This window comes from Pagrus pagrus (assembly GCF_965226575.1).
Source record: "Pagrus pagrus genome assembly, chromosome: 10".
NCBI lineage: Eukaryota > Metazoa > Chordata > Actinopteri > Spariformes > Sparidae > Pagrus > Pagrus pagrus.
Genome location: NC_140194.1, coordinates 10333847 through 10346669, shown reverse-complemented (window position 1 = coordinate 10346669; position 12823 = coordinate 10333847). Strand labels below are relative to the sequence as shown.

The 12823-nt window shown below is 37.9% G+C and overlaps 1 protein-coding gene across 4 annotated transcripts in view; it reads left to right on the top strand.

The window, feature by feature from the left end:
* The first annotated feature begins 831 nt into the window (after nucleotides 1-831).
* Nucleotides 832-12823, top strand: part of sema4ba (sema domain, immunoglobulin domain (Ig), transmembrane domain (TM) and short cytoplasmic domain, (semaphorin) 4Ba) — a 78008-nt gene continuing 66016 nt past the window's right edge. The window contains exons 1-2 of one of the 4 annotated variants that reach the window (XM_084364724.1): nucleotides 832-952; nucleotides 3193-3306. The gene's annotated coding sequence lies outside the window, so the exon portion shown is untranslated. Of the gene's footprint in view, nucleotides 953-3176; nucleotides 3307-3613; nucleotides 3716-12823 lie in introns of those variants that run through there. The other 3 variants (XM_084364722.1, XM_084364723.1, XM_084364725.1) reach the window with 3 other exon arrangements.

Below are 12823 nucleotides of genomic sequence, written 5' to 3'. Positions count from 1 at the left end.
GCTATTTTTTTAAATTAGTAATTCTACCTTCCCTGGTCTCATGCTCAGGCTGTGTATCAAAGGAGGAAGAAAAAAAAAAACCCTTATCAAGCAACGATTAGTATCATTTTCAACCAAAAGCCTTATTGTAATATCACCTATACTTAACAGATGAGACAGCATTTTGTACTGGATTCATGTTATCAATGCAGATATTCGTTTCAAATGGCTGTTATTGAATACTAGGCATCATAAACAGTGGTTTGCAGCATTTGCAGAGGGAAGCAACGACACAACCCTGATTTACCGATGATATATTATCATAGCCCCTAAAATACTGAACATGTTTGTACATTTAAATATAAATATAACTGAACTGGAGCATTTATAAAATGGATGAAACGAACAGCGTTCTCCTCTTTCCTGATGACTGCTGTGAAGGCAGCAGACAGATGCTTGAACTCAGTTTTCAGCCACTGTGCTCAGTAGGTGCCTTTGAGAACATGTGTTTTCATGTGTATTCCAGTAGATGGCACTAGTGCTCAGTTTTAAACTTACTGCACTTGACTCACTGCATTTGAGATGTAAATCATTAGGGTGGAGATATAACAGCAATAAAAAGTAGTCCCTCACTACCCAAGATGAGATTAAGTATAAGCATAAGTAAATAATGTAATGTATTCTATATGTCCTTTACATAGATAGACAGATAGATAGACAACAACAATAATAATAATATAAATAATAATAATAATAATATAGGCTAATTTAAAATAAAATAAATAAATGAAATAATGTAGGCAGCTCACCGGATGTAGCTAAACTAACGCTCAAAGTCACTTCCGGCTGCCATCTTTGTTTGGTTAAAGAAACTTTTTTCTTAAAATATTCTCTGTTGTACCTCAGACGGAATATATATTTTTTTGTTCCAGTAGGACAGAAAGGACTACGAGAAAATGTCTTCACAACCGCGGTGAGTACCAAACTACCACGCAGCCTTTTTAATCGTTGTCTTGGATTTAGAAAGAGATGCTTCACGTTAGCTTTGACTGACATCCTGTTAGCTTGATGGTTGATTAAGCTAGCGTTATCTTCATAGCAGGTCAGATTAAGTAATGCCAATTTAGAGTACTAATGCTTCTCTGTTTTATAATTTATGCAAGTACTGTAAGTACTGTAATAAGTATCTCCCACTTATAACTTGTCTATATAACTCAAGTACAGTGTGTTTTTTATAGCCGCCTAGCTGAATTTTAATCAGGTTTTTAAGAGAAGGCTAGCCATTAGCAACAAAATTATAAACTAAATGTAGGACATAATCTCCATTCACTACCCAATATAATTCCCATTGAACAGATTATTGAAAGCTTTATGTTAACTTAAATTGATCTACCAGAATTTTTTCAGTGAAGTGACCTTCCTTTGCTGTTCCCTAAATGCAACACAGAGCCACTAAAGTCAAGATGAGAGTCAAACTGCTTGTAAAAAGTGTGAAATTTTTCACTCAAGTCAGACTTTATCAACTGAAGAGGATGTGTTTTCACCTCGGTTCGCACCTTCTATGCAATCGTGCTGCTTTTAAAATTAGCTTTGTGTTTATTCTGAGGAATCTTTAAACACTTGCCACCTGCTAGTGAGGAGGTCATCCTGGAGAAATATAACTGTAAGATATCCCCCACATCCTCCCTGCAGGAGCTATAATCAACTAATGCAGTGTCAAGGACATGGTCCCTCCCTCACACTTCCCACAGACACAATCAAAGCTGGAGGTAATGCTGCTTGGTACCCAGGTCTCTACAGTTATGTGAAAAATACATTGCTTTTCTAACAACTATTTTTTGTTTGGGGAGGAATTAGTAATATAGCAGTACTGCTCTCAGCTGAAATACAGCATTGATGGCTTTCAGGATTTCTTACACGCTTTAAACTGAACCCATTGATTTGGGTGTGTTGAGTGTGTGTTTGTGAATGTGTGTGTGTGTGTGTATGTGTGCGAGAGAGAGAGAGAGAGAGAGAGAGAGAGAGAGAGACACACACACACACACACACACACACACACACACACACACACACACACTGTGTTCAGCTGCATGCCCTCCTCCTTACTTTTATCTTAATAGGATAATTAAATGATGGTAAGTGGTGCAGTTAGTTGGTCTTATTGCTACAAACTAATATATCAGATCTGGTATGTAATTAACTTTAACAGCTTAATAGGCCTTTAAAATACACAACAGTTGAGAATTTATATAATGAGATGGAATTGAAAAGTGACATTCAAAATTAATGAATTACCTGTTGATATTATTTTTTCAGCAACCATTTAGTCTGCACATTCTTGTAACAATGATGAGAAGTGTGCCTGTTTTTCTAACCAGTGGTCCAGAGGCTTAAAAGCCTCTATTCAATTTACTGGGACATGAAACAGACAACCAGCAAGACCTCTTATTGGAGAAGTTGGGCTATATTTAGGTTTTTTTACTGGACACATGGCTGGAAAGATAAGTCCATTATCAAATTGTTTTAAGATTCATGCAACGTGTCAAGTGATAAAAGTAATGTGGTTCAGATGATATCATAAAATTGTAACAGCCTTGTTTTTGTTATCACCTAGCCATAGCCTACCCCTACAACACAATGTTGCATTTGTGCTTAAACGTAACTTCATCTTCTTCTACTCGAACCATAAAATAACCTACATTAAATTGGAGAGATCTCATCACAAGAGAGAGCGTCTGTGTGTGATTGACAGTAGATGGGACGAGCAGTGAGGGCAGATTGGAAAGGGAGGCGATGGAAAAGTGTAAGATGCTGAAATGACGCTAATATACCTGGGCGGCCCACCCAAGTAAAGCCCACAGTGTGTGGGAAACGCTGGTGTATGTAGTTTTGCATTCAGAATAGTCACTAAACTCCACACTCATCAGGGACTTTGGTTCGCTCACTTCTTTTTGCCTCTCCTCTCTGTTATTACATTCATGAAGTAAAGTACAGTTCTCCTTTAGCTCCAGTCAGCAGTCAACATTACAGTATGTAAACAATGGAAGTCACCTCTGCGAATCACTGCTGCAGTCAGGTTAATTAACAGGAGTGTAGATACATCTGCCTTTTAACCCCGAAAGTTTAAAAGTAATCCCTGAGCTCTCCTCCCTTCAGTAAACAACTATTAATCAGAGCCAAATTCGATTTGACTCCAGGTGTTTATTCCTCCAGAAGTTCTGGCTCTGCATCAGACTCTTTCTTCCAGAGCTGTCCAGCTCAGAGCAGCTCAGCAGCAGCCATCCCCCCATGCTCCACCTGGCCATCCTCACAGATCATACAGCAAAGGTATTTTGTTATGTTTTGTTAGAAAGATCCCTATCAGTAGAAATTACATATTTTGCGTTAAAGGAATGGAAATTGAACAACTTTTTCTGTGGAGGGGAAACATTTGGCTGTTTTATCTCAGAGCTTTATGTCACATCCCTTTATCTACTGCAAGACTTCATAGGGAGTTTGGTTAATATCCTCCTAGATTGCCATGACACTGTTCTGCCGCTGTATCCGACATTGCTGCACACATTGATCTGGAATATTTTATCATACTGTGCTGTGCTGTGCTGCAGATTACAGCAGGATTTGGTCTATTCCGAGAAAAAAAACATCCAGGATGTTGATGGAGGTGTGTTCAGGAGGCCACTAGGGGGAACCCAATCCATCATCATAAGGAATAATTCACTGCAGTCTACTTTGAGATGTGGGTGCAGTATAAGATGCTAAGACTGTATCTTGCAGAGGTGGATACAATAAAAGCAACCTCTATACAATGTAAAACAATAAAGTGCGAGAGCTCTGCAGTGAATACTACCTCTGTGAAGCCTGATTTTTCAATTACTTCAGATAGGCATCAATTCAACTCAATACTAATTTTACCGATAGTCTTATGCCAATAGGGAAAAAATATTAGGCACACCTTAATTATATAATGCACTCCCAATTAAGGTAAGCTATGTCCTTAGTTGATTAAATCTTGACATCATTTTTGTATTTACCTAGGATATATTATCTTGGATTATTAGACTGTACAGCTGTTGCTTTTATTGTGTCCACCTCCTGAAGGTGACATTAATGTCAAGCTGTAACAGTTTGGAGGACACCGGAATACATTTGAGAGAATGATTTTGCTCTTCTTTATTCATAATGTTTTAAAGTACAATGCATGTATGCCATCAAATTCTAGGTAATCTTATACTCTTATAGGGTAAAAGCATGTCTTGGCTTCAACCTTGAAACGTCTTAATCGTTTTATCCGGAAACCAAGGGTGAAGAATTTAGATTTTCTCTAGCTGCATCTACAAATCCAGACAGTCATAGATAACCTCTGTATGCTTCTCATGATTGATGTGTTTAGGGAGGAGTTGGTATACATGAGACGCTGCTCGACTGACGTTGAACAGATGAGGCAGGATAGAAGTAGACTATTCATTGGTCTGGCTGCTCTTGAGGTGCAGCTCTGCATGAAAGTCTGACAGTAACCTTGACAGAGAAGCACTGGACACAAATAAAACAGCCAACATTTTGTGCTACTATTTAAAAATGTATTATTGTTAAGAAGAAAAAGTAAAAAAAAAACCCAAAAATACAGGCCTGTTTTTGTAGGAAAATAGGATGATTTAATTCACTGTTGCAGGTTTGGACTGTGCCCCTTTAGGCTGATATTGCTCACAACAAGGCTGTCTGGGGATTGTGTTACCCTGCATGATGTCATGGCCTTCAGCACCCAGCTGTACAGGTGCAGACCTGTCCTGGCCATGACTTTGTTGTTGATTTACGCCTTTTGTTCTCAGAACAGCCTGTGCCTTCAAGCTTAATGCAATATTTACGATCACTGTCTCAGGGACTTTCTTCCAACACGTGGGGGTAACAGGGCAAGTGAACCCACCTGTTACAAAGTTCCAGTTAGCTATCCACATTTAGCAGCGAAACTGGATTATGTTAGAAAGCTTGTAGCTTAACCTTGTGTTTTAAGTAGAGCTGAAACTATTTGGTTAAAGCACGTTGTAATGGCTGATTCATCATTTTCAGTCAGTCAGTTCTTGCAAGTGAAAATGCAAAACGTTCTAGCCTTACAAATGTGAGGATTTTATGTATTTCTCTATTTTATCCTGTAGATAGTAAACTTCAGATCTATAGATCAAGCTTTCTTAAGATGTCTCATTGGGCTGTGGGAAAATGATGATCAATGTTAGTCACTATTTTCATTTTAATTTAGAGATAATATATATATATTTTTTTTTAAAGTGAATTGATCCTACCAATAAGTACTACCTGTGAAGCCAAAGCCTGAAATAGCTTATATGACCTTGATCTTTGTCCTCAACACATCCAAGAGCCACAGTGTTGCACTAGCTGACATCTTCCTGTATACAAATAGCCTGGGTGGGCTAATACACTGTCCTACTGCCTTAAATACTCATTTAAAGCTGTAACAGTTAATCATTAAGTTGTCCGCTATTAAATTAATTGCAGCGTTTTCCTTTGGTTTGTGCAAGACTTAGGTGCATGTGTTTGGTGGTGTTTTTGGGGGGTTCTGATTCCAGCTTCTTGATTGTGAATATTTTCTGTTTTTTTTGTACACTGTACACTCAGTACATTGAATATCTTTGGGTTGTGGCCAAACAACCCATTTGAGGACATCATCTTGGACTTTGGGAAACACTGATAGACATTTTTCACCTTTTTCTGACATTTATAGACCGACCAACTAATCAGTTAATCGAGAGAATAATTGTTAGTTGCAGTCCTTCTCACTAGTACTCTAAATGTGTATTAATCAAATGATTATTTACTCCTGTTTATATAAATATATACACAATTCTATTTATGTGTGGCCTATATCAAAATATTTACATCTTCTGTTGGCTTAAAAGTGCTTGCAGCACCTGGTCACAGACCGGGTTAAAACATTTGAAAGTATTAAGAGATGGACTAAAACAGGTTGGTTTTGGTCTTTTTATAAGATTTCCTGACAATGGTAAACATGCTGAATAAACCCAGACAGATCTTTTAAAATGTGTACAGTGGATATAGTGTTGCTTTGGTTAATGAATGAGTTGCTACGTCACAATCACAGTTTTAAAGCATACTGGGTTCGCTTTGTGTGTTTTATGATTGATCTTGATACTGATTTATGGATGGATACATAAATCGAGTGTTGGAAATCACCTCGGTTTCATGGCCTCAGAAGTAGACAATAGATCTGATTAATTTGTCCTTATTTTGGCATTCGGATTTGTCTTTTAACTCTCCTCGCTTTTAAAGACAAGACTTAGTTTTATCGTTTCAGGCTTTGACTTGAGTTCTGTGGTGACAAGCCAAGTAACAGACACAGAGCTTTTGTCTCTACCCTTCTTATTTAATCTAGCACCTGTTTGCTATGCAAAGCCTCAAGAAGGGCTCTTTGATATAGGGCTGTGTGTGGTTGTGTGTGCACGTGTGTGTTTTAACACACTGATGCATAATGTGATGGTATCACTTATATGCACTCACTAATCTGTGCTCCGAGGGTGGCCACAAGTATTTGATTTAGTGTATTTCTTTTCTGAGATAATATAGAAAAGATATATGGATAACTCCAAACTGGTTCACACTGGTCTGTTCCAGCTGTTTGTTAGTCAGACCATGACCTGGAAAGACTAAATAATAAATCATAGAGCTCCTGCAGGCTTAAAATCATGAGTGTGTCTAAAAGCATTAAACAAATCTTGTATTTACAATGAATGAAAATGCATCTAATTATAGAAATTAACCTTACTAGTTAATTTATTTTTAATGGCGTGCTTGTTGGTGTGCTTTCTTATTAGACAACTGAATAGACATCATCGTCATCATGGCAAACACACCTTTTGTAGCAGGAACTAACACGGAAGCAGTTTTGATTACAGGTGTGTATATGACTGTCTGTCTGTGCACAGTGCGATAGCGTCACAACTGTGCAAGATACAGTCATGAAAACTTTACAGGTGTGCAGTTGGGATCAAAGTGAAGGCCAAGCATGAGTGTGGTCCAACTCATGAGTTTTAAGTACTCAGGTAATAATGTTCTGATGACTGCCGACTGAGTTGGTATTGGTCAGAGCGTGAACGTGTTAACGTGCGTCGCGGCTGTTGGTCGCAAGATGGTCTCTAGTTCTGAAATGTCACGTTTTAGGAAACATGTTTTCTAATGGGTTGATTTGTTTTCTGAAATGTTGCCATGTTTGTGCCTTAAAGGTTTGTGTATCTTATTTGATTAAGCTGTCAAAACATGTCAGAGGCATAGATTAGAATTTACGATCTGAGACAGTTGAGGTGTCTTTCCTCCGAGGCAGCAGTGCATTTTAATGTGATGCTGATTTAAAACCTCTTTTGTGCCAGCTTGTGGAATTTATGTTGTAATTACAGTACTGAAAGAGTTGCAGTACTGAATAATATCTATAGTATTAATCCCGAGTCAAGTAGTTACAAGTAAATTAGTTACGAGGAAATTGTAAAAGCTGGCTAACAGTGTAGTTGGCTACTGTATATGGTCCACATTACAAGAGAATTAAAATGGGGGAACAGTTGCACGGTACATTTTAATTAAAGACTGTTCTCATTTGGATTTAGAAGTCAATGTGACATAACACAAAACACAAAAAGACAGGCAGGTCTAGGAGCATGAAAGATGTGGTTCAGATTCTTTGGCCTTAGAGATTTGTACAAGCTAAGTATTTATCCTGTGTCAGGATATGTCTTGTCCACTCCCTTTACCTTGGCCAGCTGAGATGTGTGCCTGAAGTCTGGTCAAACAGAAACTATTTTGTTTGATCTGAATACAGCCCGGTAAGTGGATATCTGCTGTATCCAAAATCCACAACTGGAGATAAAAGGCAAATATTTCCCAGTGTCTTGTACTCAGTTGTACTTTGTACAGCGATTCTGACAGAAACTCCATCACAAGGCCCCTTCAGGCTGCTGATAGTCAATAGACCTCTGTGCTATGTGTGATGTTGTGCTGCAGGCCTAATTCTTGGCTTTGATAAGGTATTCAGTTACTTCAGAATATATCAGTTTCAGCTTTTGTCATGCGTGGATCCTCCGCAAAATCCCCGTTTTCTTTCTATAGTCATTGTCTTTCATCCAGTCTTCTTACAGCTAACTGTGGTCATTTGTCATGGGGGAAAAACTGTCATAAAATTATCATTCAAATGTGGCATTTTGGTTATTTTAGCCTTACCTGTGATATATCTGCTCTGTCTTTTAACTTTCTGCAGTAGCCTCAGGAGACAAGAACAAAGGGCCATTAGATTGAATACATGTTACACAGCAACACACAAGGTGTTCAGCGCTTTGATATTTGAATTTTGACGCAGGTCTACTGAACGTGTCATCCACCTACATTTGACCCATTTATCTGAGACTGCTGTCGCAACTTAATCCCATTTCATCCCTGTTTACAAAGTATTGAGTCTGCAACTGTAGTTCTGTACACATTACAGCTTAGTCATCAATTTGCACATACTGAAAATAATGCTTTGTGTTTTAATAGCAGATAGTATTTTAGGTTTTTTATGTACAGCACTTGCTCTCTCTCTCTTTCCTACTCATTGTTTTCCCTTTTTTTCTGATTTGAGATCACTCAGGTTAGCAGTTTAAGCAGTTCAGGGTAGCCCGCTTGATGCCAGTAGGGCTTGAACTAAGGATTATTTTCATTGTAGATATTGGTGAAAAATGTAGATTTTTCACTAAAGCCCAAGATGATGATGTCAAATATCCACAACCCAAAGATATTCAGTAAAGAAACCAGCAAATATTCATATTTAAGAAGCTGAAATCAGAATTTTGACCTTTTTTTTCACTTATGCAAACTGATTAATCGATTATCAAAATTATACTTATTATTATTATTATTCACAGGGGTTTAACATGCATCATTGTGTTGGTCGGAAAGAAATAATATCTAGCAGTATGTTGGTCTTTGCTTAGACCCACATAAAAAGATATTTTTGGGGATTTCTTGAGACTTTTCTTCTAATGTCATTGTACTTGTAGTTTACCCTGAGGATGATATAAATTTGTGATAAGTAATATTATTTCATAGACTACAGTGTGACTAAGGTTAGAGAGCTTACTGATGCAGCTACTTTGATTTTTATCAGTAGGTTGTTATTGTTCCGTTATTTCACACAGGAAGAAAGATGTTTGGACACCTGTTCTTTCTTTCAGGACTAAAAGAGAAAAGCCCTTACCCAGAGTGGAGTTGGTTTTATGGCTGTCTCAGCTTTTCTTTTGAAGGAAACAGAGTTGTCATTTTCACCCGTATCGGATCATGCAGCTGGATCCGTGCATGGCCTTTGTTGTACACTTAATGTACAGCATCAGAGGAGTTTGACTGCCACCTCAGTGATTATTGTGGTTTTATCAAAGCGTTGCAAGTAACTTTACTCTTCTTACATCACTTGTCAAGTTGTACCTGAGACATGATAAAACGAATTACACAGACCTGATAAAAGAGCTGTAAACTTGACTTGATGACAGTGGACTCAAGTTAAACTCGAGGCTCAAAAATGAGGACTTGTGAATCGTCTTTGACTCAGATGCTGTGTGACCTGACTTACTCGACTTGAGCTCTAAGAAAAAGAGCTGAGGAGATTTGGTGACCCACAAATATTGACAAATTCAATATTGTGTGTCATTTTGCCAAACGTACATGAATAATTAATAACATAACCAGGATGCGCACAATGTCTCCTCACCTAATGCACATTTTCAGTTGCAGCTGCTGGCACCAGAATAAAATGGAAAGAAACACTCATTTGAGATGAGAGAAATTAGATAGTATAATGGGTTTAGTCAACAAGTATGTTATTGTAAAGCGGTTTCAAGTCTCATTCCTTATCCATTACACTGACTAATCATTTTAGCTTTTGCTGAATCAGAATCAGCTTTGTTGGCAAAGAACGTGTTGACATGTACGAATATTAATCTGGTTTTCTGATGCTTTCAGTGTTACAGAGTTTCAGAAACAATTGGCAGGAAGAGATAAGTTGGAGCTGAAAACAAAGCAGTACAAAGAAGGCAAACGTAAACATTTAATAATGTACGCCACTTGATGAAAAAAATGTGATACATTATATAAACATCTGCGATATTTATAGCTTTTACTGAAACACTAAAGCAATAATAATTAGGCAGCATTAAAACACACTCATTTTTAGTGCTCTCATTGAACTATTGACACAATGAGATGCTTTAATTCATTGCTTCCAACCGGACATAAAATGGACATCAAGTGCCCGGATTCCTAAGAAGTATTTGATGGGATTTTGGCCATTGTGCTGTTGTAATTTCCACACTAGCATTGATGGACTGGAAAAACTTGTGTGTCTCATGTCAAAGACTAGAGACATCACTGGGACTAGCCGTTCAAAGACTTGAGAAGTGACTTTGGATCAAAAAACTTAAAAACAGCTCTGTGGTGTGGAATATGATTAAGGTATTAGAAATATTTTGACCTTGAAAAAGGAGAAATCGGCAAAAGTGTGCATACATAGATCTGTAATTGTGCTATACTGCAGCAGCAACATTGGACCTGTAGGGCTGCGTGAGTGTGTGTTGCTAAAATTATAAAAGAGCCCTCTGAAATCGTCTCCGCAGGCTCCTCCTGACAGTCGTCAGAAGTAATCCTTGCAGGTTGAGTCCTCTGTTGTCAAAATATATCTTTTCAAAGGATGTATCATAGAGTGATTTTTGTAAACACCAGAGGTACTACACACAGGAGGTGCTAATATCACAAGGGCCTTCAGCGACAGATGGTCAGAAACTAGACTGACCAGGCGAGATCACAGCATGCACCAGCTCAGAGCTTCCACTGTCACTGTGTCAGATACTGTAGCTTTCATCTGATGAGGCTTTTTCAAACTCCAAAGCACCAGGCTATTTCTAGCTTAGTTGTATTTTTGCATGCTTGTGCCCAAGATATCCAGCAGGTCTGACGTGACTTAAATGTGACGACATTACAGCAGATGAAGAAAGACGATAATCTTTATTTACTGTGTGGATTTGAGCTGAAATGATAAAGCTACAGAAACATTACCAGCAACTTTTTTGATCTTTTGATGATTAGTTTCTTCAGTTAGTTTTCAGACTTAAATAATTAATGCATCCAGCTCTCACTTGTAAGGGTTATCTTTGGGTTTTGGACTTTTGCTCAGAAAAAACGAGCAATTTTTAGGCTTCAAGAAATAGAGCTGGTAATTGAGATTCTATAAACCAAATGATTATCGATTTATTAAAAAAATTGCTGGGTTGAGTTGATCAAAATATCAAAACAGAATTGAGATTTAAATTATATAAAAGTAGAATTACAAACAATTGTTATAAACTTTGAATTTACAACAGTTGTACTCATCAATATCTGTCTTTTTCAGCTGATCTTGTCTCATGCAACAACCTAAATAATTGTGGCTGTGGTGTTCAGTCTTCAGATGAAAAAACTGTTGCAGGAGTAAGGTCGGTTTTAAGTGCAATACAACAAACACACATCTGTCAATATTACAGTGACTTAATTGTGTCTGCTAGAGCATGAAGCTTCAAGTATTTGAGGTACATAGTAATGTCACGATACTGGAGTTCTAACTTTGACACAATATCTTGAAAAATATTCATATTCAATACCATGTTGGATACAATGGGGGAAAATATATATATATTTTTTTTTATTAGAAGATAAATGTAACAAGACATGTGTACTGCGTGTTGAGAACAACAGCATCTAAGTTGATTTTCTCCTGGTGGAGGTGGGGCTGTATGGCCACTGCGTCCTTAGTGGAAAGGTTGTTAATGTTAATGTAAAGCTACAGGACACTGATATGGATGTTTTCCCTTTCTGTAACCTCTCAACCCTGTTCCAGGACTAAGAACAACCCCATTTGGCATACATGTGTGTCTGTGAGTGAGTGCATCTATTTTAAAAAAACAGTGAGAGGTCAGACTCAAACCATGCAGTGCTTTTTGCAGCTCCATCTCTATATTAATGCAAAGGAGGTAGTCTGTCATATGTAATCATACATCAGTGAATATAACTGTGTTAGCATCACTGAACAGATTGGACATTGTTTTTGTTTAAGTAGGTTATGTCTTAGTTCTAGTGACTAAGTCACTACAATTGCGTGATTCATGTTCACTGTCTGAAGACATAATCTAGGACTCCTTGACTGTCTTAGGTCTTAGTATACACAGTGCTGGTAGTCATGGCAGTGTTGATGCCCTTGGCAAGATCATGCAATGTTCAGCAGATAGATATTCTAAAACAAAGACTTGAGAAATCATGTACGCATTGTGATCATAAAGAGCTCAGAGGAGGCTGTCTCTCTGTTGTCTTGTACAATATGCACAATGTACTGTAAGAATAAACTTTCCCTGCTTGCTTACTTACTTGCCCTACAAACACTCATCAGGAAAGATTAGCCTGTAAATCTCCATGTTGCTTAACTGACACAAAGGCATTGCTTTAAACACACTACACATACACTCAACTACCACTGAGCATTTATTTTCTTACCCAAATCCTCGTTCTCCTCTGTCCCTGTGATGGAAAATAGAGAAAGTGCATTGACCTACAGTACAGTCCTTACAGACAGGCATGTTTGCGTGGCTATTCTTTGTGTTGCTGCAGACTAATTGATCCTGTCGCAGGGTACAATAAAACATGGTCACTGGGTGAACACCATTGATATTCTAGCTAATTGTTTATGCAGTGCCCATATCTACCCATCACGTGCCAAAAAGTCTGTCCAGTCTGCTACAGAGACATCAATTCTGTTCAGCACACTACAGCCAATAAA